This window comes from Vipera berus (genome assembly GCF_964194415.1).
Source record: "Vipera berus genome assembly, chromosome: 4".
Taxonomy (NCBI): domain Eukaryota; kingdom Metazoa; phylum Chordata; class Lepidosauria; order Squamata; family Viperidae; genus Vipera; species Vipera berus.
Window position 1 is genome coordinate 98283147 of NC_138206.1, and position 24677 is coordinate 98307823.

General features: G+C 35.3%; 1 protein-coding gene across 1 annotated transcript in view; it reads left to right on the forward strand.

Annotated features, from left to right (window-relative positions):
* The window catches only part of PCCA (propionyl-CoA carboxylase subunit alpha), a gene marked incomplete at its 5' end in the record, with an annotated part of 233369 nt that overhangs the window by 174366 nt on the left and 34326 nt on the right, over positions 1 to 24677 (forward strand). The window lies entirely within an intron of this gene.

Consider the following 24677-nt stretch of genomic DNA (forward strand, 5'->3'; position numbering starts at 1 on the left):
TCTGGGGAGAAGCTACGCAGCTCACTGGTTGGTAAGCAATGAATCTGCAAACATTTAGAGGCAAGTAAAGTTACAGGTAGTTCTTACCTTACAACAGTTTGTTTAGTGACCATTTGAAGTTACAACAGCACTAGAAAAATGACTTATGACCATTGTTCACACTTATGACCGTTGCAGCATCTCATAGTCACATGATCAAAATTTAAATGCTTGGCAACTGATTTATATTTATGACGGTTGCAATGTCTCAGGATCATTTAACCACCTTTTACGAACTTTTGGCAAGCCAATGGAGAAGCCAGATTCACTTAACAACTGTGTTACTAACTTAACAACTGCAGTGTTTCAAATTCACTTAACAAATATCTCACTTAGCAACAGGAAATTTGGGCTCAATTGTGGTTGTAGGTCAATCCAGATGGATTCATAACTGGCTGACCAACCTTATTCAACGTGTAGTCCTTAATGGAACTACATCTACATGGAGGGGACTAGGCAGTGGAGTACCTCAAGGTTCTGTCTTGAGCCCAGTATTCTTCAACATCTTCATAAACAGTTTGGATAAGGGGATAGAACAGGAACTCATCAGATTTGCAGATGATGCCAAGCTGGCGGAAATAGCTAACATTCCAGAAAATGCTCATGAAAATAGGGGTGACATGATAGCAGTCTTCCTTTATCTAAGGGGCTATCACAAAGAAGAGGGGATCAACCTGTTTTCCAAAGCATCTGAAGCAGGACAAGGTTTTTAAGAAGGGATTGGAAAGCCTGTCGTCTGAAATGGTATAGGTCTCATGTTTGAGCAGAGGGTTGGACTAGAAGACCTCCAATGTCCCTGCCAACTCTGTTATTCTGAATATCAACTGGCCTTTATCTGACTTGAATTCTCAGTTGAGAAGAAGTAACTTCTTATTTTCAACAGAATCACAAACAAACAATAGTTTGTGCATGCCTTTATTCTTTGTGTGTGTGTGTACATTATATATGAACTGCATTTCTGCCTGCTATTGTCATGGGAAAAAGTAAAAGAAGTGGGAAATCTAGGGATAAGTTGCTACCTAATGTTAGAATCTAAATAATAACAAAAATTAAAGTTTAGTCAGATGCCTATCTTGAAATATAATAAATCTTTAAACCGAGAATAGTGATAAATAGGATTTTTGATAGAACAAACTAATAGTGAAAACTCCAAAATGGGTCACAGCAGATGATAAAAAGAACCATCACTAACATATCTAGGTAGTACCAATTTATGATAGTATCAGAAAAATTGAAACTCAGAAAGGTAGAAAATGATGCTAAGAACAAAAAACATAAGATCAATTAAAATAGAAGAGCAAAGAGGAAGAAAAAATAAAATAACAAAGAAGTCATGTATTTTGAAGAATTATTTATCAAATTGCATGGGATGAAAGGATAATTTTCTGAATAGCTCTGGATTGTAATAGTTTCAGGTGGTTGACTAACTGCTTTCTGATGAGTATGCAGAGTTGTTAGGCACTTATAAGGAAGGCAAGTTTTAAAGGGTTGTTGAGTTTAAAGGGTCCTGAGAACTGAAAAAGGAACAAGAAGTCATAAAACCCTTTTCTACTGGTTGAGAAGAAAAAGTGAAGAACAGATATGCATCTGTACCTTCAGTACATACTACATGGTAAGTCTGCCTTTGTGATTCAAAAGAACCACACATGCCAAATGCAAACCTCATAGCTGTCCTTAAAGAAAAAGTGAAAGGATTGGAGTAGTGTATGGCCGCATTTCAGATGAGGAGAAAAGACATTTATCAGCTCAAAGACATGACAGAAGCAACAGAAACCAGCAGTGGAAGCAACTATTTATGAGGAAGACAAATACAGGAATAAGAGCAAGCATCAAAAGCAAGAGACGTAGAATATTCTGCTAGAAATAATAAATAGATTTGAGGCCTTGCAAATAAAATGAGTTGTGATCATTCAAGGAAAGAAAAGAGACACTGCAGAACAGAATCATAACAGTAGTAGATTCTTCAAGAGAAGACAGGATGCATCTTTGCCCTTTAAGAAGAGAAAGAAGAAAGTCGTGATAATTGGTGACTCACTACTATGAGAAATTCAAACAAATGTATGCTGTCTAGCCATGTCAGCTTGTGAAGTGGCTGTCTGCCAGAAACAAGGATCAAAGATGTGACAGAACAAATTTCAAGACTTTAAAGTCCAGAAACATACAGTTTTGTTAATATGTGCAAGAACAGATTGTCGTGCATAATAAATACATGCTTTCAGCTTCCTCCTCTTCCTCCTCCCCCCCTCCTCCTTCTCCTCCTCCATCATCATCATCATCTACAACAAGAAGCACTGGATGGGGTGGATATCAATACAACCCACTAAAGAACTGGCACACATACAAACAGACACAATTCTAAATTAAGTGGAAATACTATGACATCATTTCTAAAGGACTGAAAATGAAGAATCCTCTACAATTTACATATTGCACTGACTGCAGCCAAAGATGATGTTGCCAGTAAAGGAGAATATTCATAGCTCAGGGTTGACATGAAGTCCTTGGTGCTCTATGAGCTTGGTTGTTTTCTTGCAGATGTTTCATTACCCAAACTACGTTAACATCATCAGTGCTAGTCCTAAGGCTAGGCTAAGATGATGTTATATCAGGCTGTTTCTTTGTCTTACTCATTGTAACAATAGGAGAATCAGTTTTCATGGACTATACTCAAAAGTCATTTTCATAAGATACATCACAGACCTCCTAAGAAAACTTGTAATATCCCTAACATTTTATCTACTATGGATATTGAAAGCACTAAATCCCAACATACCTCACAAACACAGACCTAAAGTCATTATTTCTTTCAAAACAGCACTCTCTGCCAACACACTGTATATCTTTCTATCCACCAGTAACTATATCATCATTGGCAATAACTTGTGCCTGCAAATCACTGACTCAGCCATGGGCACACATATGCCAATATCTTCATGGTGGTAGAGTATAGAGACAATGGCCTTGACATCCCTCTCTAGTTCCCTGAGGCAACAAGCAAATAAAGTTTTCTTAAGTTTATACAAAGATAGAGGTTTTAAAAACCGTAAGGCAGGTGCTCCCCTAATTCACATAAAGCTAAAAGAGATAGGAGGGGAGGCATATATTAGACTTGCAAGATTCTGCTATTATACAGGTAGTCCTCAACTTACAACAGTTCATTTAAAGTTACAATGGCACTGAAAAATGACTTATGACCATTTTTCACACTTATGACGATTTCAGCCTTCCCATGTCACAGGATCAAAATTCAGACACTTGGCAACTGATTTATATTGATGATGGTTGCGGTGTCCCAGGATCACATGATAAACTTTTGTGACCTTCTGACAAGCAAAGTCAATGGGGAAGCCAGATTCACTTAACAACCTTGTTACTAACTTAACCACTGCAGTGATTCACTTAACAACTGTGAGAAGAAAGGTCATAAAATGGGATGAAACTCATTTAACAAATGTCTCACTTAGCAACATAAGTTTGGGGCTCAATTGTGGTCGTAAGTCAAGGACTATCTTTATTCATTCTAATAAAATTAGTTTTAAGCCAACACGTCTTGGTTCTTGATCTGGTCTACCTTATAGTGCTGACAGTGATTGACCTAGAACAGCACTTACTCATACCCCATGAAGCCTCTTCTTTACATGAGATACAGCTGTTTTTCACCTGGATTGTGGAAATAAATCATCAAATTCTCTCCTGACCTCAACAGTTTCCATTCTGTTATCAGCCTCATCCTAGACCTCTCAACCTCTTGTCTGCTATTGCTATAGCTCTGGAATCTGAGGTCTTCGCTAGAGTATTCCAGAGTCCAAGAAAATTTTTGGTAAAGAATAGCTCAGATTAATGTGAAACACCAGGAAATCAGGAAAATCAGGCATGTCAAATGAATATAAAGATTTATTACAAGTCTAAGCATTCTACAAGAATCTGAGGTACTAACGGCCAAGGGAAATTACCGGGAGATAAGAATTCAAGATGGGCTGAACTAAGAGCTCTTGGGGGCGTGCAGGGACTCATGACTAATGATCCGTTTGACCCCTCCTTTCGGCTCAGCCTGGTCATCTCCTATACTACAGCCCATATTGGACAGTGACATTGAACTTTCTCAGGGATTCAGGGTTACAGTCCCAAATTTGCAAATAATCAACCACTCAGCCCGAACCAGATTCTCATAAGCAACAACAACAACAACAACAAAGGACTGCAATAAAGCAGTTTATACAATAAAACACTAATGCCAACATAGGAACCAGATTTTTCTACTTTGCCCTGGTATCAACATCAACAGCACCATCATCATTACAGGCCCCCAAAAGTACAACCATAAGATTAGAGGTGCTTTCCTCCAATGTGATAGGTGCCACCATCTGTCAGCTATGCTCCTCTGGATTCTGTACGGGAGAAAGGGATAAACTTTGTGCAGAAGAATTAATCAACACAAATTTTAACATCAGAACTCAAAACAAGGACAAAGCAATATTAGAGCATTTCAAGCTACCAGGACACTCCATAATAGTAGTGTGCTTCTTTGGAAAAATATGACTTCAATAGCACCATCAGGCAAGAAATTATTGAATTCACAGGTATCAAAAGGTTCTAGGTAGTCTCAGTGTTCAGGAAATATATTGGGGCTCTCTGATGAAGTGGGCTGCAATTATGAACGCTTAAGCCTCATAATAAAATTGGAATGGGACAATTAACCATGGACATATAGCTGCACCCACTTCACCACAGGCCCCCCGCTGGAGCCGATCCATTGTGGGCATTTATCTTTGGCTGGACCTCTGCCGGCACTTGTCTCTTGCTAATGATCTGCCAGCGTTCCTCCCCCGCACCCTCATTCCGGGCAATTTGCCAAGGGCCACTTGTCCCCGGCCAATCCATAGTGCAGGACAAGTAACCTCGCATCCCAGCTCTGCCTCCCTTTTGGTTGCAGTTCCACTGGCTTAGCTTGTTGAAGTCGAAATTGGAAAGGTGGGGGGGGGGAAACATGTTATTTCCCCTGGCAAGAAGCAGAATAATATGACTCGCTGCACTTTGTGTGCACTCAGAGGGCTGGGATGACAAAGCTGCTGCCTTCCAGGGAGCCCCTTGGCTGAATGCTGCAGATTTGTGGCATGGCATGGCCATCCCTGCCCCCTGCATCACACAAAATGCAGTGGGTTGTATTCTGCTTCTTGCCAGGAGAAACAACACGTTTGCCCCCCACACCTTTCCAGTTTCACTTCAGGAAGCTGAGCCGGTGGGACTGCATCCAGTGGGAAGGCAGAACCAGGATGTGCAACTATTTGTCCCATGTTATGGATTGGCTGGGGACAAGTATCCCTTGGCAAATCGGATGAGGGTGCGGGGGAGGAGTGCCAGGAGATCATTGGTGGGTGAGGAGTGCCGGTGGAAAGCCAGCTGAAGATCAATGACTGCAATGGGTTGGCTGTGGCGGGGGGGGGGGGCATGGTGAAGTGGGGACAGCCATGCCAGCAGTTATTTGTCCTAGACCCTAATAAAATGTATTGGTTAGAAAAGGTGGTACCATAATCCTGATTTAGTACTTAAGAGGCTTCAAGTATTAAATTGCTTGTTCAGTCTTCACCACGCTAGCAGTAATCAGAGCTGTTCTAATCTCAGGAAAAGTTTCCAAGTCATTATGGTATGGGAAGAGTTCATTGTTACACCTATAGACAGATACACTATCAAAAGGACTGTTATCTCTTGGTATAAAAGTGTCAGAAGAACTCTGTTTATAACTCCAGCTGAATATTTGTTCTTTTTAATTTTGTGATAATCCTGCAATTGAATATACTTGATATTCAAGTGAAAAGAAAGTATTATTGAAGGCTATGGGCTTTGATTCTTAAACTTTACCAGCTTTAAAAAAATTTTTTGAATAGATTAGAGATATTGGAAATGTCCCTTCTGGGGGAATCAAATGAATTCTATGTAGCTCAAATCTTAATATTCAGTTATAACAAAGTTGGTTAACATAACTGAATCCAATTGCAGTTCACCATGTTTTGGTTTAAAACTGTCATACTCAAAAAAAAATATTTAGAATTATATAGTACATGCCAAAAGGGGTTGCAAAATCTTCAGGTCTGCTTTTTTGAGAAACCATTTTTGAAATATTTAAATATTGAGGATGGACAGCATAATCCAAATTATATCTTCACTTTGCTTTACCACAACTGCCTAAATTATTACTGAATTTTTTGCACTTTTCTTGTTAAAATAATAAAACTACTTATTTTATTAGAGGTAAGTATATGCAAGAAATACATTTACCCCATTTTAAATAATTAATCCATATATCAAATGTTAAGTATTATTAAAACAGCAGACAAATTTAACGAACTTAGCTAATATGTTTCAAAACCACAGTCTGTAATTTAAAGAATATGGCATAGTTGCTTGTTCATAGAATTCTTATGTCTTTGCCAGGAACAAGAAGCAGATGGAAAATGAATTCATCAGCTTAGCAATACTCAAAATTCTGGTTTCAGCTAGGGAGCCACAACCTTCAGTTGTGAATTCCTGATGTTCTTATTTTCTCATTTGCCACTTTTCCCCTGCAGTTCTCTTCAAATGAGGTAGAAGGCTTTTTATAGAGCGCATCTGAAAACAGGCTGGGAATAAACAGTTTTGAAGAATTTCAGGAACAAAACAGGGAAATGACCAGTTGCTTTTTGCTCCTGCGTTCTGTATCCAGTTAATCTAGAAGTGATAATCAGGCTTTGTCATATTTATGTCATATAAATAATAAGGCATATACTCTGGTTTCTCTTCAGATTGTATAAATAAAAGAGATTGGCTGGCTGTGTGCATGTTGAAAATATATATGATTCCAATGCGTTAGTGGTATATTATGTTTTGAAATTGAATTTATGTTGTTGGGGATGGTGAAATAAATGGCATTTTGGAATGTAACCGGCAAGTTCCCTTTTATTTTTATACGATTCTACTATGAATCTCAGTGACACAAAATCAAATGAAGAGGTGAAACATAATTTAAATCTCATATTTTAAATTAAATTTTCTTTTTATTGACAAGACTTTTTACAAAAAATAAAAAGATGAGATTTTATTTCTCATTACTCTATAGTGCTTCAATGATACAAGTAAAATGGGCAGGTTTTTACAATATTTTAACATCTTGAATGCTATTAATATGACCCTTGATACTACATCACAATTAGATTTCAAAGGAAGCATTTCAGATATAACAGCGATTAATGACAACCATTGAAAACAATTTTGAACTCCATCAGTTTAACTCAGGAGGGCAAACTTAATATGATAATTTATCTAGTTGAATTGTATCAGCTTAGCAGAAAAATATGCAAATATGTGACCCTTACCTAGCATGAAAATAGCTGCTGTGCTGGTAAATTTATCAGTTCCATTAATGAACTTTAGGGAACTTTGGAATTTTCAGTATTTGTTCCCTTGGAGGCTGGAAACCGAACCTGAGCTCATACTGGGACCATTCTGGTCTGCATATTTCCATAATTTGCTGGTGCTACTAATATGACAGCAAGACGCAAATAACTGTTTCTAATAATATCAGATGGAGTTGTGGAGGACAGCATTTTAATGTAGTAAAAGACCTCCCTGTGGGGTTGTTATTGGCACTATAGAACAGCAGTTACACAGTTGCAACAATAGTCCCTTAATTGATTCGTTTAATTAGCAAGAGACGAAGCTTGTGCTATGTCTTGTCATCTGAGATCATGGAAAATTATACAGAAAGTCTCTGTTTGTACCACACATTTTTCTGTTTTTATTAAGTATGGGAAATGAAAGTAACTAGCCCTGCAAAGCAGGTGTTTTAAGGTACATGTTGGAAAGTTAAAAGTTTCATTGGTTTTCAGTGTCGATAAGTTGTTAGAAGCCACTAAGGGTGATAGATTTGTTTGATGTTTCTATTGTAAATGTTCACAGCGTTTGTGGACAGTTCTGCTGATCAGTTTTTGACCTTTATACTCTTAATAGGTACTATTCACATAGTTAGCTCTTAGTTGTAGAAATGTTAGTTTATACATTTGGGTTTTAGCAACCCTTGCCACACTGAATTAAATTCTAATTCAGGTAATTTCATCTAACCTATTTATGTTACTAGTGAATTCCTTTTGTTGTGATATCTAACAGAAGATCATTTTACAGCCTAGATTATTAATTTGCAATTTTCAGTGTATTTTTGCTTTATTTCACTTATTTTATGCCACTATGGGGCAAAGAGAGAGAATCATGAAGCCAAGTGGTTTTCCTGATTCTCCTTGCTAGGGAGAAGATGACACTTCTCTTTTTCAAATTGTTTGCATGAACAGGGAACCTTAGCTCTAAAAAGGGAATTCTGCATTTGCAGCAATAGGGCTCATACCAATTGCAAGTTATGTCTTTGACTATTTCCTAAGACAAAGAGAGAATCCATGAAACCAAGTTGTTTGCTTAACAACTGGTATTTTTACTTTACAAATTGCCCCAGATAATGTTGCAAAATCAGATTGTTCACATGACTGCTATAGCATACAATCATAATGGGCTGCCTCTACTATGGTCATATGTTGAGAACTACTTGTGTAATTTTTATTAAAAGTTTTAAGGTTATTAATAAGCATTAATACAAGCTAAATTGGAATAGGAAAAAATGAAAAAATAGAAATAGCAGAAAAGCTAAAAGTGAAGTAAGACAAGGAGATAGAAGGAGAAAAAGAAACATATAAAAGTATAAAAAGATAGCTTGCTATATTCATCACAGCAGTTACAAATACAATTATATTTTAAATTCCCTCTCTAAAATTACTTCATGAGTCTTCTTTCTATAATCCAACTAGTCTAATCATCAAAATCATAAATCATAAGTTCATTTTTTTATCATCAATAAATGTAGATATTGTCATTTCTGTGATCAAAGAAGTTAGTTTGTCCATCTCAGCAAGTTCTATGAATTTTACCAACCATTCCTCCATAATGGGTGTTGCCAAATCTTTATATATTAGTGCATGTCTTACTGCGATAATTGTATATTGAAATAATCCTACAGGGATTTTTTTCTAAGCCTTTAGACATTTATCCTAAAAGGACAAATTTTGAATGTTAATCTTTAAAATCCTCTGTATCAATGTATGTATGTGAATCAATTTTTTAAGTTTTCTAACATGTCCACTAAGCATGATAAAATGTCCTTTCCTGTTCACATTTCCAACATATGTACATTTCAAATGTTTTTGTAATGTGCCAACAATACATCTTATTAAAAATCTCTTTAAGATCAAACATAGTGCAATTTTAACCACACATTTTCTCTTTGATCAATCTGTATATTATTAGCAAAAATCTTAGTCCACTTTATCATACACTCTTTAACTTGCTTTTCCTCTGTTTCAAATTTCAACAAGTTTGTACATTTCTGCAATTACATGCTCATTATCAGTATACAATTGTACTTCAAATTCTGATTTTGCTCCATATCATAAGTCTTTTTATCTAGTTTGAATTTTCCTAAATGGGAAAACCATTAACAACCATATCCATCTGCTATTAGCTGCTCTTGTGGTTTAATCTTATGTTCACCTTGCTGATTTTCCAATAATTCCTCATATATCAACCATTTGTCTGTACTTCCTGTTTTTCTTCTATGAATTCCTTGTGCTGAGACCCCAGAGGTGTTTTGGGGCACAACTTGGGTTTATATCTATTCCATATTCTCAATATGGCACATTTAATAAAATTATTTTTAAAAATCACATTAATTTTATCATGCTGTAAGTATCAATGCCATCCAAACCTCAGGTATGACTTTATGTTTTTTAAAGTGTTTTGTTTCTCAGCAACATTCATTCTTCCATCGAGCCCAAACTGCAAGTTCCAAATTCAGTTTCAAATCTGGTAATCCAATCCTCCTCTTTCCTTTCCATCTAGTATTTAACTCACATTTTCCCCAGACAAATGTAGATATATTTTTCTGTTATTGTTTGAATGGTACATCAGTTATCAAAATAGGTATTGTCTGAAACAAAATATTATTTTTGGCAAAACTTTCATTTTTATCACAGAAGTTCTTAACAGTGATAATTTTAATTTCTCTTATCACTTCCTTTTTAAGTTTATTCCATGTCTTAAATAGTTATTTTGAAATAACATAAAATATTAATTTGACATAATACCCATGTACTTGTTACTTTTTTAATCAGTTTTAAACCAGTTTTCTTCATCAGTCCTATTTGATCTTCTAATATTATAGAGCCTTGGTGGAGCAGTGGGCTAATGCCTCCTTAAGTAACACCAGCTGCCTGCAATTAGTGCAGGTTCGCATCCCACCAGGCTCAAGGTTGACTCAGCCTTCCATCCTTCCGAGGTAGGTAAAATGAGGACCCAGATTGTTGGGGGCAATAAGCTGACTTTGTAATAATGCCGCTTGGGGTGTGTGTGAAAGCCCTAATAAGCAGGCATATACATAGAATGAAGACTACTGCTAAGCTTGTAAGCCGCCCTGAGTCTTCGGAGAAGGGCGGGATATAAATGGAATTAAAATAAAAAAAATAAATAAAAATTTCATTTTTTTGTTAACTTCTTTGTCTTCTGATTGTTAACCTTAGAATTGGCTAGCATACCAAAGTCCTTTAATTTTCCCATTAACATTTCTATTCCCTCTAGTGGATCTTCCAGAACTAATACCAGGTCATTCACAAATGCCTTTAACTTATAATTAAAAAACAAACAAACTTAACTCTCATGATTTTCCCATCTTGTTATATGTTTCCATTCATTATCTTGGAACCAAAATGAACAAGGATAGAGTCAGCGGTCATCCTTATCTTATCTCTTTTTGAGTGGTTTTATTAAGTCAATGGTTTCATTAGTTTTTCTATTAATAATTATGCCTGTTCGCACAACTGCTCACTTGCTTAAGACGGTCTCTTTATAATTGGTCATAGCTTTTTCTTTTAAAGCAGTTTAAAGAAAAATTCCAAACTGGAAATGCATTGCAAATACATTGCCAAATTCTTTCCCATACTATTTTCTTATTCCTATTCACTGACTATCTTCTCCCTTCCTGCCATGTGAACACTTCAGAATCAAGAAACAGCTTAGAAAGGCCATTTTCTGAAAGAAATCAGTCCTACAGATTAGGGTTCACTGCAGATTATGTATTTCCCCCCTCCTTTTTTTTAAAAAAAGAGACAATAAAAACGTGCATTTTGCCTGGACCTTGAATTTCCATTCACATCTTGCCTGGATAAATCTTTGCAGTTTTCTTGGCCGTGCATGTTATTTTTGTATATTATATTATTCCATGTGCCTCCAAGAAGCATAAGATGGTATATATGACTCATCTCAGTCCCACTTCTATCATTACAACAGTGCCCCTTCTTTATGGCTGAGCATGGATTAGAGCAGTGATGGCAAACCTTTTAAAGACCGAATGCCCAAACTGCAACCCAAAACCCACTTATGTATGATCAGATGCCAGATGGGCATGGACCTTTGGGTGGGCGTGACCAATTGGGTGGGTGTGGCCCATTGGGTGGGCGTGGTTGCAGTGGTAACAGCAAACTGGGTGGGATTAAAAAGTTCAATCAATTCCAACTTTGCGAGAACTTTTTTTTCCCCGCGAGACGTTGAAATTGATTGATTGATTGAACCTCTTTTTTTGCACATGGCAGTGGAGGCCTAAAGCAAAAAGGTTTTATAAAACCCAGCTGAAGGCCTAGGACTGGGACGACGGCATGCGTGCCCACAGAGAGTGCTCTGTGTGCCATTTGTGGTACCCGTGCCATAGGTTTGTCACCACGGGATTAGAAGCTAAATTTCCACTGTTCTTCCAGGTCCTTACTTAAGCTCTTTTAGTTTGGACTAGTATTACATTTGCTCAATATATTACTCAATTTTACGGAAGTCCATGTGAGATCTTTTATACAATTACATGAAAAGCTGATACTTACATCCTAGTATCTTTTATGATAAAAAATGGCTTTAGCCAAAGTTATATGTATTCTTGGGCAAAGCTGGACCAAAATACCTAAAATAATAAATTACAATTTATGTTTCCGAGTTATATCTATCAATACATGTTTATAGGGCTACCTAGAAATTTCCAAAAAGAAATTTTAAAAGCAGAAAATTTTGTTAGGTCTTGATTAGTGTAGGAAACCATACGCATGTAGTCCCTCTCCTAATTTAGCAAAGATTAACACAACAGATTGCAGTATGAGTAATAGATTTGTACAGTGTCCTTCCTGTTTCTCTTACTCTGATTATTTGAGTGGAAGGGGACTAAGTAAGGTATTAATAAAAATGAAGCAAAGAAATTCAATAATAACAAAGATGGTGAACAAAAGAGTGCTTTAATACAATTAGTAAGTGAGTGCATAAAGAAATAAATATTCAAACTTTTATCAGGACAGTCAACTTCTACCAATTACCAATTAAATGATATCTAGTGAGAAGATGAGAAAAAGAGTAGTGAATTTTCAGATATTTGTGTGCAAGAGTAAAGTTCTCCCATAGGGAGATGAAATCTCTTTAGTCAATTTTTGACTGAAGAGATTTCATCACCTTATGGAAGATAATGTATGACAATAAAATGTAGAAGAAATTTGGTACAGATTTTTCTCTTAGCTGGAGAAAGAGGGTTTTAATTTGAAGAAAGGAGCATTTCTTGCTCTTATTTAAGAAGAGGTTGAGAAAATGTTTGCATTCATTAGAATAAAGAACTAATACTTCTTAAACAATAACAATATAGTGGGTGGTCTTCAAGGGCAGCTGACGGTAGAGTGTATTGCAGTAATCTAAATGGGAGATGGCCAAGCCGTGAGTGGACTATTGCAGGAAAGGGTGGAATTGGCATGCCAGATGAAACTTGCAAAGCCCCTCCCACATCAATCAGAAGCCATGAGTCCAGGAGGACCCCTAAAGTGTGAACCAGCTCAGTCTGAGAAATTGCCACCCCATCTAAAGTAAAAAATGGAAAATCCTCTGGATCTGTGGGGCCAAAACCCCCAGAGCTGCTCCGTCATGCCAGAGATGAAGCCTTTCCTCTCCATTTGGGCCCTTACAATTTCCAGGCACTTGGTCACCACCACCACAGCATCACATGTCCAGCTAGGGCTGTGATATATAATTGAGTATCATCAGCATACTGATGGTACTGGACCTCTCCCAGCAGTTTTATGTAGCTGTTAAGGAGAAGTACAAGGCTCAAGCCTCACATTGTCTAGAGCTTGGTTCCCCCCCCCCCCCGCAACACTGACTGGAACCGACCGTGGAAGAAGAAGGAAAGCCACCTTAACACAACAACTCCATAGTTGGTGGTATCAAAAACTGCTGAGAGGTGCAGGAGGGTCAGAGTGATTGCACCATCCCCATCTATTCATGTGCAGACCTACTATTCGTGTGCAGAACTTGCTAATATTTATGAGAAATTGAAGCCTAAAGTACAGGTTCTTTTTGGTTAAATTTCTCATATTATTTAATACATATAATTTCAGATTTTTTTGTTTTGGAAATTTTTCTTTTTTGTCTGTCTTCTACTTATTTAATAGTGTTTTAAATGGTCCCTACCAGCTTAGTTGATGTAGATGCTGAACATTTTTACTGTAGAACACTAACAGTGAGCAATGTATCACAGAGGTAATTTTCTTAGCACTGTGCTTGTTCAGATGTATATAATCACTGTTGTTCTCTTCTGTCACTTTTCTAGGCAGTTCAAACCTCCCCCCCCAAAGCTGAATAATTACAGTCTGATCCTACTGAAATTACAAAGATGTTGTTTAGTGCCCATGGATGCTAGAAGTCAAAACTATATTACTAGTCTTAATATAGGTCATTAATTTTGCAGTTGCTTTAAAAGCATTCAAAAATAAAAGGGTATCATGAATCATCTGATGATGGTCTATCAGGTACCATAAATTAATAGGTTTCTTTCAGAATAAAAAGATTACAGCTCCCATCATTCTCAGAATGTGTGAATGGTCATCATAAACAGTATGATCATAAACGTAGAGTCAAAATTGCTCAGGTGAATCTGCATTCATGTCTGGGAATTCTCTTTTTCCTACTCAAGCACACATGGAAGCATAAATATCACCAACCTTCCTCCTTAGTGTAATGGAATAGGTGCCAATTTATCAGTACCGAATCTTTTAATGTGGAATTAAGTCAGATGTTGAAGGCCAAACACTACTAGAATTCTAGTGGATTATATTGAATAAGGCTAGCCATATTCTGAACCCTACATTGTATATTTTACAGCGGAAGCTCCTGGTTTGATTACAGAACGTGCAAATTCAGCCATTCAGCCATTAGTAAGTGCTGACAAAACCATGTAAACTAGGAATTGAAGGCTTTATTTTCAGTAATGTCAATAAGCTAAGAGGATTTCCTATTTATTATACATTTGTGACAATACAGTGAAAAGTTCAATTATGGTTCCAGCCTAACTTTTAATATCCGCAAAATGTACTTTTTTTTGGCACAATTACTTTTGCCATCTGTTTAGTAATAAATTGGGTTTGATCATTTTCTGTTTTGATTTCCAAAGCTCCTCTGGCTTTGTCTTAATTTTCATAGTTAGCAGGCAAAAATGTTGAAACACTCCCTTCCCTCCCCTTTTTTGGTAAATACAATTAGTTTTTTCCTTTTTGTTTTTGTAATACAAAAAAATATTAGGAGCGTCCCGCATTTCTGGCTCAACTTTCAAACATTTTCTGTACTAACGTGTTTTTTTTTTTGGGTCTATGGAGCTATGGCTGATATTTACTTTTTTTTAAAAAAAAAATTCCTGAGCAAGTTTATTTGAACAATGTAAAGTCAAAGAATCAGCAGCAAAAACAAATACTTCTAATTCTTCTGCTTTTTCTTGGTGTTTACCCTGGAGTCACTGTCTTCCTTAGATAAAACAATTTGATATTAAACAGTTCCTCTAATTTTACAAAGCTCTGTTTCTTTTTATGGCAACACACACTGTGCAGGAAGGTCATTATGCCGAATGGGGCGGGAGAAGCTGTCAGCATAAAAGGGAAAGTTAATGCTGCACATGTTGGCTTTGTTTATGGGGTTCCTGGAATGTGTTGAGAGTCATTCCAAGCAAGGGCTTGAAAAAATTTGTTGCAATGTGCCGGACACCTACTTCATGGGGTACTTCAACAAGAAGAATTGTTTTTGTTTAAAAGTAGAGTTATATAAATACATTAGCCCAAAGGGTGTAGAATATTTAACAGAGTTTGTGACAGAAGAAAACATACTGCATAGCTGCATCTATTTATATTTGTTCAACTTCTTATTCCTTACAGTTAAAAGGAGCATATTGATATTGCATATAATCAGCTCCAGCTGTAAAAATAGGAAGACGCTGCTCATGCCCACTCATTCTGCACTTTGACATAGTTGTAGTTGAATGCTATTGTGCATGCAAAATATACTTTTTTTTCTGATTTCCTGTGAGGACCAAGGACTATATGTAGAGATCGAAATGATTTTCATGGCAAGATAGAGAAATATTCCACGATGAACATTCCACCTACTGAATTGTAAATGTGGACAACATTCATGAATCATAAGAATTCATAATGGAATTCTTTTGCACAGGAATAAGGTGTTGGTCTTAACAAGTTCTGCATTCAGTTATTAAATTTTAAATGACATGTAGAAGATATGAAAAGGAAGGAAACATTAGAAAGGGCCATCAAAAACAAAATGCTCACAGAACTTAAGCACCTGCTTGAAGAATTGATCTCAAGAAAATGTGTTTTCTTTTTCTTCCTGTGATTGAATCTGGAAGACCAGATTCCCTCTATGATTTAAAAAAATTCCTACTGAGTCAGATTATTTCTAAGGGAAGCCTCTTTCTTTCTTTCTTTCTTTCTTTCTTTCTTTCTTTCTTTCTTTCTTTCTTTCTTTCTTTCTTTCTTTCTTTCTTTCTTTCTTTCTTTCTTTCTTTCTTTCTTTCTTTCTTTCTTTCTTTCTTTCTTTCTTTCTTTCTTTCTTTCTTTCTTTCTTTCTTTCTTTCTTTCTTTCTTTCTTTCTTTCTTTCTTTCTTTCTTTCTTTCTTTCTTTCTTTCTTTCTTTCTTTCTTTCTTTCTTTCTTTCTTTCTTTCTTTCTTTCTTTCTTTCTTTCTTTCTTTCTTTCTTTCTTTCTTTCTTTCTTTCCCAGGCAGCCTTGTATTTCTACTGTGCCAGAAGATAGTTTAGGCTGACTTAAATCCATGCATTTTTTTTTATTCTTATGAATCCCTGGCATGAAAAGGAAATTAGAAAATTACATATCCTAAAAACATAGCACTCTTATGTCACATTCCCTGGCATCCTTTACAACATGGATGATTCAGTGAGTTTGCATTTTTTTTGTCTTTAATGATGAGTTTTTGATAAGTGTATGCTCTTCAGCTTGCTTTTTCTCAGTTGTTGTTCATAATGACTGGGACTATATATCTCCTTCTCTTCAGAGAATTGCACTGGAAATCTTATATACAGTAATCCTGGACTTACGACCACAATTGAACCCAAAATTTATGTTGTTAAGTGAAACATTCGTTAAGGGAGGTTTGCCCCATTTTACAACATTTCTTGCCAGAGTTGTTAAGTGAATCAGTGCAATTGATAAGTTATCAACATAGTTGTTAAGTGAACCTGCCTTCCCTATTGAGTTTGTGTGTCAAAAGGTTGCAAAAGGGGATCATGTGACCTTGGGACACAGCAATGGTCATAAGTATGAACCAGTTGCCAAGCATCTGAATTTTGCTCACATGATCATGGGGATGCTACAAAGGTCGCAAGTGTGAAAAATGGTCATAAGTCACTTTTTTCAGTGCCGTTGTAACTTTGAATGGTCACTAAATGAACTGTTGTAAATCAAGGACTACCTGTACAGATGGCTTTGAATCTTTTAAGGGATGATATGATATCATGGGTGAAAGGGAAGCATAAGAGATAATTTGTTGAACATTTATACTTTGAATCTCGGATTCTGCCGTACTTGTTAATTGTGGGGTTTGAGTATGGATTCTCCCCTAGTTTGCTTTAGAACCTTAATATCTTCTTAGTTCTGTTTGTTAAATCTCAAGAAAATATGTCCACAGAAATATCTGAGAAAGTACATGTTAGCCTGTCTTCCTGTATCTTAGGTCAGATTCCAAAAAAATAACAAGTGTGATGCAATTAACCACATATCCTTATAAAAGCAGATGGTGTGATTCAATAAATGTATTACGCAGAGGATAAAATAATAACATTTTCAGTTTGTTGGTAACTGTGGAGTACTATAACAATACCAATTCAAATATTACAGTGTATAATTACAGTACTTTTAAGAATTATAAACATGGCCAATGGGAACTGCAATATTTTTGCAATAATGAAACTTATATAGAACTCAAAATGATTAAAAAGGAAGTATTTGGAATTCAGATGCTATGTCCAGTATTAGGTCTAAAAAATCTTTTTTTTAAAAAAATAAATGTTAACATAGTCTTTTGGGAAACTGTAGATTTATAGTGTGGGGAATTATTATGCCCTGAGGTCAGTTCACTTAATTAATAGACTGTCACTGATTTTATTTTGTTACTCTTTTTTAAGAGTCTACTGTGCTAAAATGTCCAGTCAGATTCTGTAGCACTTTCATTTACTTTTAATCAAAGTGCTTAATTCAGAGCCTCACAGTCCTGTGTTTTGTCTTCCTGCTGTCTGTCAATGTCCTATTCTTTCTCAGAGTACCAACATGGTTAAAACATGGTTAATATAATTGTTATAGTTAATACTCTGAACTTTCTAAATATTGAGATTGACACTGAAGAGGTATATTAAAATGGTATATAAAAATATCAAATATATAAATAAATGATGTAATAATCACATTGTATTAATATTTGCACAGGTTCTCCTTGCAAGCATAACCTTAGTTTCATCTAATTACACCACCATTTTACTGATTTAAATACACAAACTCATATCTGTGTTATGGATCAAGTCTGAGAAGAAGTTTTATTGTAATGTTTTTTGGGTGCCTGCTTTACAACAAAGAAGGACCCAAATAATTGAATGGTTTTTATGTATAGAAGGTAAGGTTTATAAGGCGGGAAATGCTAGGAATCTGATTTCCTGGCCAGTCTGGGGAAACTGAATCAGTTAAATGATTCAGGAATTGGGTGAGTGTATATTAAAATTGCTTGGAGAAACATCAATAACCTCAGATATGCCGATTCTATCACTTCTGGGACTGGATGTAAGGAAGATTTAAGGGATGTCTTGTTGAAAGTGAAATACAGTGTGCAAAAGTACTTCTCAACATTAAGAAAACTAAGACTATGATAACTGGCAAAGCCAACCCAATGTTGACAATCAGGTAATAAGTTGAAGTAGTTATAGACTTTATCCAAAAGCACAACAATATCTAGAGGTGGTAACTGTAGCTATAAAATAAAAAGACATCCATTATTTGGGAGAAATACTGTCATAGATCACAGCATATTAAAATACAGAAACATCAATCTGCTACCATAAGTATATATTTATGAAGGTGATGGTTTTTCCAGTTTGATATGTCTATGAAAACTGGACCATTAGAAAGGCTGAATGAATAAAAATTGATATAAATTGTTCAAAAGAAACAGACCTAACAAAAGAGAAGGTGGAGTTGCATTATATGTAAGAGATCATTACATCTCTACAGAAATGCATAAAAACAAGAATGAAAACCTACTAAAATGCATATGGGTTAATATAAAAGGGGGAAAAATGACATTGGCATAGGTGTATACTACAGGCCACTCAACCTAGCAGAAAAAAGGATGAACTTTTTACTAGTCAGTTAATAAATGTATGTAAGAAACACAAGATAGTAGTAATGGGGGATTTTAATTACCCTGATATCAACTGGTGGACAAACTGAATCAAGTGAGAGATCGAACAGGTTCCTAACCTAGTTGACAACTTTGTCATCCAAAAGGTAGAGGCAGGATCTAGAAGAACAGCTATACTGGACCTAATTCTTATTAATGGAAACGAAATGATAAAGGGGGTTGAAGTTGCAGGAACTTTGGGGAGAGTGACCATGCCATATTGGAATTCAATATAATGCAGACACACACAATAGAACATAATCAAAGCAGTGTCTTAGACTTTAAAAGAGCTGATTTCAACCAACAGAAAGAGTTGAGAAGGATTCCATGGATGAAAATCTTAAAGGGGAAAAAACCCCAAGAGTCTTGGGAAACTCTAAAAAAATGATTATAAAAGCCCAGTCCAGCACTATACCACTGGAAAAGAAAAAATAAGAAATCCAAGAAGAAACCAGCATGATTGCACAAAGAACTCTCTGATAAACTGAAATATAAAAAGGATAAGTATAAAAATCAGAAATAGGGACGCATAACTAAGGCATTATACTAGCATATAGCCTGAATCTGCAAAAAGGAAGTCAGGAAAGCTAAGGTTCAGAATGAATTAAGACTTGGAACAAATGTCAAAAATAATACAAAGTTTCTTTCAACATATAAAAAACTAAGAAAAAAGTCAAGGAAACAATCATCCACGAATGGGTTATGATGGCAAGGAAGTGACGGGCATCAGAGAGAAAGCAGAGCTGCCTAATTCCTTCTTAGCATCTGTCTTCATGCAGAAAGAAAACATAGCTCAACCTACCAACTGTAAAAGACAACTGTAAAAGACAAGACTATGAATACAAATTAAAATAGGTAAGGAAATGGTAAGAGGATACCTGTCCACACTAGATGAGTTCAAATCACCAGGTCCTGATGGATTACATCCAAGAGTTCAGAAGGAGCTGGCAGATGTGATCTCTGAAACATTGAACCATATCTTTCAAAGGTCCTGGAATACCAGGGAAGTACCAGGGGACTGGAAAAGAGCTGATGTTGTTCCATCTTCAAAAAAATGGGGAAAAAACAGTTCCATGAAATTATAGACCAATCAGCCTGACATCAATATCTGGGAAAATCCTGGAAAAGATATTCAAGCAATGTTATAACGACACTGAAAACAACCAGTGGAACATCTTACCTTCAAAAATTATGGGTGCTCCATCACTGCAGGCTTTTAAGGGGAGCCATTTATCTGAAATGGTAGGGTCTGGAAGACCTCCAAGGTCCCTTCCAACTGTGACAATGTTCTTTGATTGGAGAATAAATCATTTAGTACCAGATGATACAAAATCACTGGAGGCACTGAAACGTAAAAGTTTTGGACACATAATGCAAAACAAGAATTGTTGGAAAAAATTCTGATGCTTGGAAAAATGCTGAAAAGGGGGTAAGAGAAGTCAAGATGATTAGATACTTGGACCACTAAAAGAAGTGTGAGTATGCATGCACTCCAGAAAGCAATAACCAACAGACAATCCTGGTGGAAGACTTGGCTATCTATCAGATCACAAGGAATTGAGAACAACTGAATCACTGAACAGTACAAAGATACGATACTGAAGGATTATGGGAAAGAAGTTGGAGACAAGACATTTGATTTATCTGATCTAGTTGCATAGACACACTATCTCTTTACTTTGGCATTGCTATGATATTGTGGGGGAAAATTGATAACTGAGATTATCCAAAATAATGGGTGAGTGATTGGAGAACTGAGAATTGTTTAATTAACAATTTATATTCCAGAAAATTAAAGATTGTGGACTAAATTTAATTTAAAAATTAAAATTTGAAAAACAAAGCCATATTGAAAAAATATCTTAGTGCTCTTATAGGTGTTTTAATTAGGACATGGAATTCTGTAGTTGTTTCAATTGTTTATGAAGAACTGGCAAAATAGATATTGCTTATAGTGAGCAGATACACAACATATACATATATACAAACATACACAAAACTTTCCCGACTTCTGCTAGAACAGGAGTAAAGTAATGTAGATTTTCTCAAGAAAACCATTGGAGTGTCAGTGTCACAAATGGAAAAAAAAATCTAAAAAGGAAAAGGAAGCAATTCTTTTACAATGGAGCATAGTGTAGGAAAGGATAACCTGCCTTCAAAGATTTTGTTTTGAGTATTGCGAGTTTTAATAAATTGTTTGCTTCAAAGACCTTTGCTACAACAAAATAAGCAGCCTTCCTGCTATTCTTGTTCACTGGTTGCTATAAGTAGCTCATATCCTGTCCTCTCTAGTCTTAGATGGCTTGCATTTGTGGTAAAATTGAAGCTATAGCTTTCAAGTTCCTGCTGCTTCTTTATTAACAAGTTCACAGGGACTTGCAGGAATCAGTAAATTAACATAAAGCTGTGGCATTTTGACTTATTATAAGGGCAGTCAACAGAATTTGTTTAACAAAATAGAATCATTCATCTAATCCAGTGTTTCTCAACCTTGGCAACTTTTAAGAATTCTGGGAGTTGATGTCCACATATCTTAAAAGTTGCTAAAGTTGAAAAATACTTATCGAATAGTGGGAGGGAAGAATCTTTTATTTTCCTATAATACAATTGTCATTCTCATTTTCAGAAATTGCAATTACAGAACTTTGATTCGTAACGTGAGCTGATAGTTATCAGTGTGCTTCCAGATAGGAAACACCATGAATGTTGGATCCTAGTTCATTTAAGTATAAAAAGTAATAGAATTTCAACTTTTTGTGGCTAACTTTACACACTTATTTCAGTGGGAGAATATGAAGTCCCTTTGAGTCCATCTTGCCTCTTACTAAAGTTACGGACACATTCATGTAGTTTTCTTGGCAATAATTGTTTTGCCATTGGTAATTTTTATACATTTTATATCCTGAAACAACAGACTAAATGATAAACACTGCATTAGGTTCCTCCTGAGATTTGAATGCCCCTCCTCTCTTGGTACAGGTAGTCCTCAACTTACAACAACAATTGAGCCCCAAATTTATGTGGCTAAGTGAGAAATTTGTTAAGTGAGTTTTACTCCATTTTACAACTTTTCTTGCCACATTTGTTAAGTGAATCACCGCAAGGTTGAATTAGTAACACTATTGTTAAATGAATCTAGCTTTCCCATTGACTTCATCAGAGGGTCACAAAAGGTGATCGCATAACCCCAGGACACCACAACTGCCATAAATATGAATTAGTTGCCAAGCATCTGAGTGTAAATCACATGACCCTGGGGATGCTGCAGTAGTCTTAAGTGTGAAAAATGGTCATAAGTCACTTTTTCCAGTGCTGTTGTAACTTTGAATAGTCACTAAATGAACTGTTGTAAGTCGAGGACTACCTGTATTTCAATAGGCCTTGTAGGTGGGGCTTATGGGTGAAGAAATATTATTACTTTTGAAGTCTCTGATTTTATTGTTGTATATAATTATTGTTGAGAAAGATTATGTTTTAACAATTTAGACCGTAATTAATAAAGTGTTGCTCAACTTGTTCTGTTAGAAGAACCATGTATTATGAAGTGCTATAATTAAGCTGAAAGAAATTTTATTACTTCAGAGCAATCTAATTTGTCTTAAAGTTTAGGCTTAATTTCTATTTTCATTGCTATGGCTCTATTCTAAAACTAACTCAACAAGAAGAAGGAATATGAAAACTATTGAAATTCATTTTGGCTTTAAATGTAGTTTGATATATAACACATTGAACTAGTTATAAGGTATTTCCAGATCTTTAAATAGATAGAAACTAAATAGAAATATTAATATTAATAGAGTGTTCATATAAACAAAGTAGATTATGAATTGTACAAGATTTCATCAATGAAAATGATACTTTTAAAAAACACTATACTGTTTATTCACTTAATCTACCTATGTGTTTTCCTTTATAAAGTAATATGCAGCCATACAAAATTTCAAAACATAGATAAGATATATTATTGAAATCCAAATTAATGTCAGTGGACTACCCCACAATGCTCACTCAAGTTTTTATTACCATATTACAAAACATTAATTTCACTGACATTTTGTTTGGCAACTACTTGATGACATTAATTCAATCTTTGATAAATCTTAGGCCATCTTTAAAATAATTAACTTTATCTTTAAAATACTAATTCTGTCATTTAAAGCTAATTATATGAAATCTGAGAATATATTTAATTACACTGTACTAATGATTAAATAGCATGAAATTATTTGCTATAATGAGTCAATTTCCAGCTAAAAATCGGACTGGAATCTGCAGCCATCATAGCCCCACTGAGAATACAGAATTTTGTAACATTCTTTTTCTTCCTATTGAACAATACTGTTCCTGTTACTGCTATACATTTTCCTTTATAGAAAAATTCTCATGAAATAAATATTGAGAGATAAATTTCATATTATTGTCAGATTGGTGTCAAATTTCAAATTGTTATTGTTCCCAATACCAGGATCTAGTAGTCAGATAAGTTGTGAACATTTGATTTATATAAAATATAAAAAACATGTACACTATTATTTAACACATATTAAAATGTTATGCTGTTAAAGCAAATCGTAAACACATTAGAAAAACTTTAATATAAAAATCAGAAGTATTTCTTATCTTATATCTTTATGTATTGGTTTGGAATAAATAATCCATATCTCAGCTTCAATTCAGTATAGACGTAATATCCCTGAGTATTTCATTCCTTCCAAAATACTTTTCCAGTTTTGATTGACCAGATGAGGATTAGATATAATTTACAATTACCTGGAAAAAAGATATCTCCTCAAATATAGGTTGTCTTTGCACTGTATTCTTAACTGCAATACACTAAAATTAAGTCTAATTAGAAAACCAAAACAAAAATCTAACTCACTTCAAACAACAGCTGCAAAATTTTGCCCTGAGGATGGAGGTTAACTCAATTGTGAAATAACGGCCAAAGCTCATACTCTTAATAACTGTTTTCTTTAGCCCTTGAGAAAACTCCATAATTTAATGTGAAATGCTTGGCAGAAAAAGCTTCAATTTAGAGACTGGCTCAGCAGGGTAGAAAGAGTTGAAAACTCTCTTGTTACAAACACACTTAAATTTGCAATTTTATGTATTTTCTTCTCAATAAATATATCTAACGTTTAAAGATGATTCACAAACATTGCCTCCTAGCACACTGCATAATCTGACCCATGATTTCATAAAAGCAGTAAATGTGTGCCATTTCTAGACCAATGCATAATCATTATTTGCATAAATGGAACCATGACACAGTGTAGTGGCTGTACACGCAGTCTTCAGTGTTTGAAAATGTCCATGTTTAGTGTACAAGTGGTATATAAAACAGATTGTGTAAAACAGTGATGGTTACACTGTATTCAGTTGACTGCCATAATAGTACACAATACATGCCATGTATCTGAAAATTATATAAATAAATAAGCCCATAATTGATGGAGATTTTACATTTATGAAACATTGCACAATTGTTATAAGCCAGCATTATTTTTATTTTATTTTTTATTTTTATTTTAATCCCATTTATATCCCGCCCTTCTCCGAAGACTCAGGGCGGCTTACAATCTAAGCACAAATCAATGTGCTTAGCAATAGCCTTCATTCTATGTATATGCCTGCTTATTAGGGCTTTTGTCCCCCCCCCCAGCGGCATTATTACAAAGTCAGCTTATTGCCCCCAACAATCTGACTACTCAATATTTCAGCTGACCATTCATGTTAAAACATATGCTACACATGTCTATATGTGGAAATAATGTTACATTATTCCAAATGGCATAAATAATTCTGTTTTGT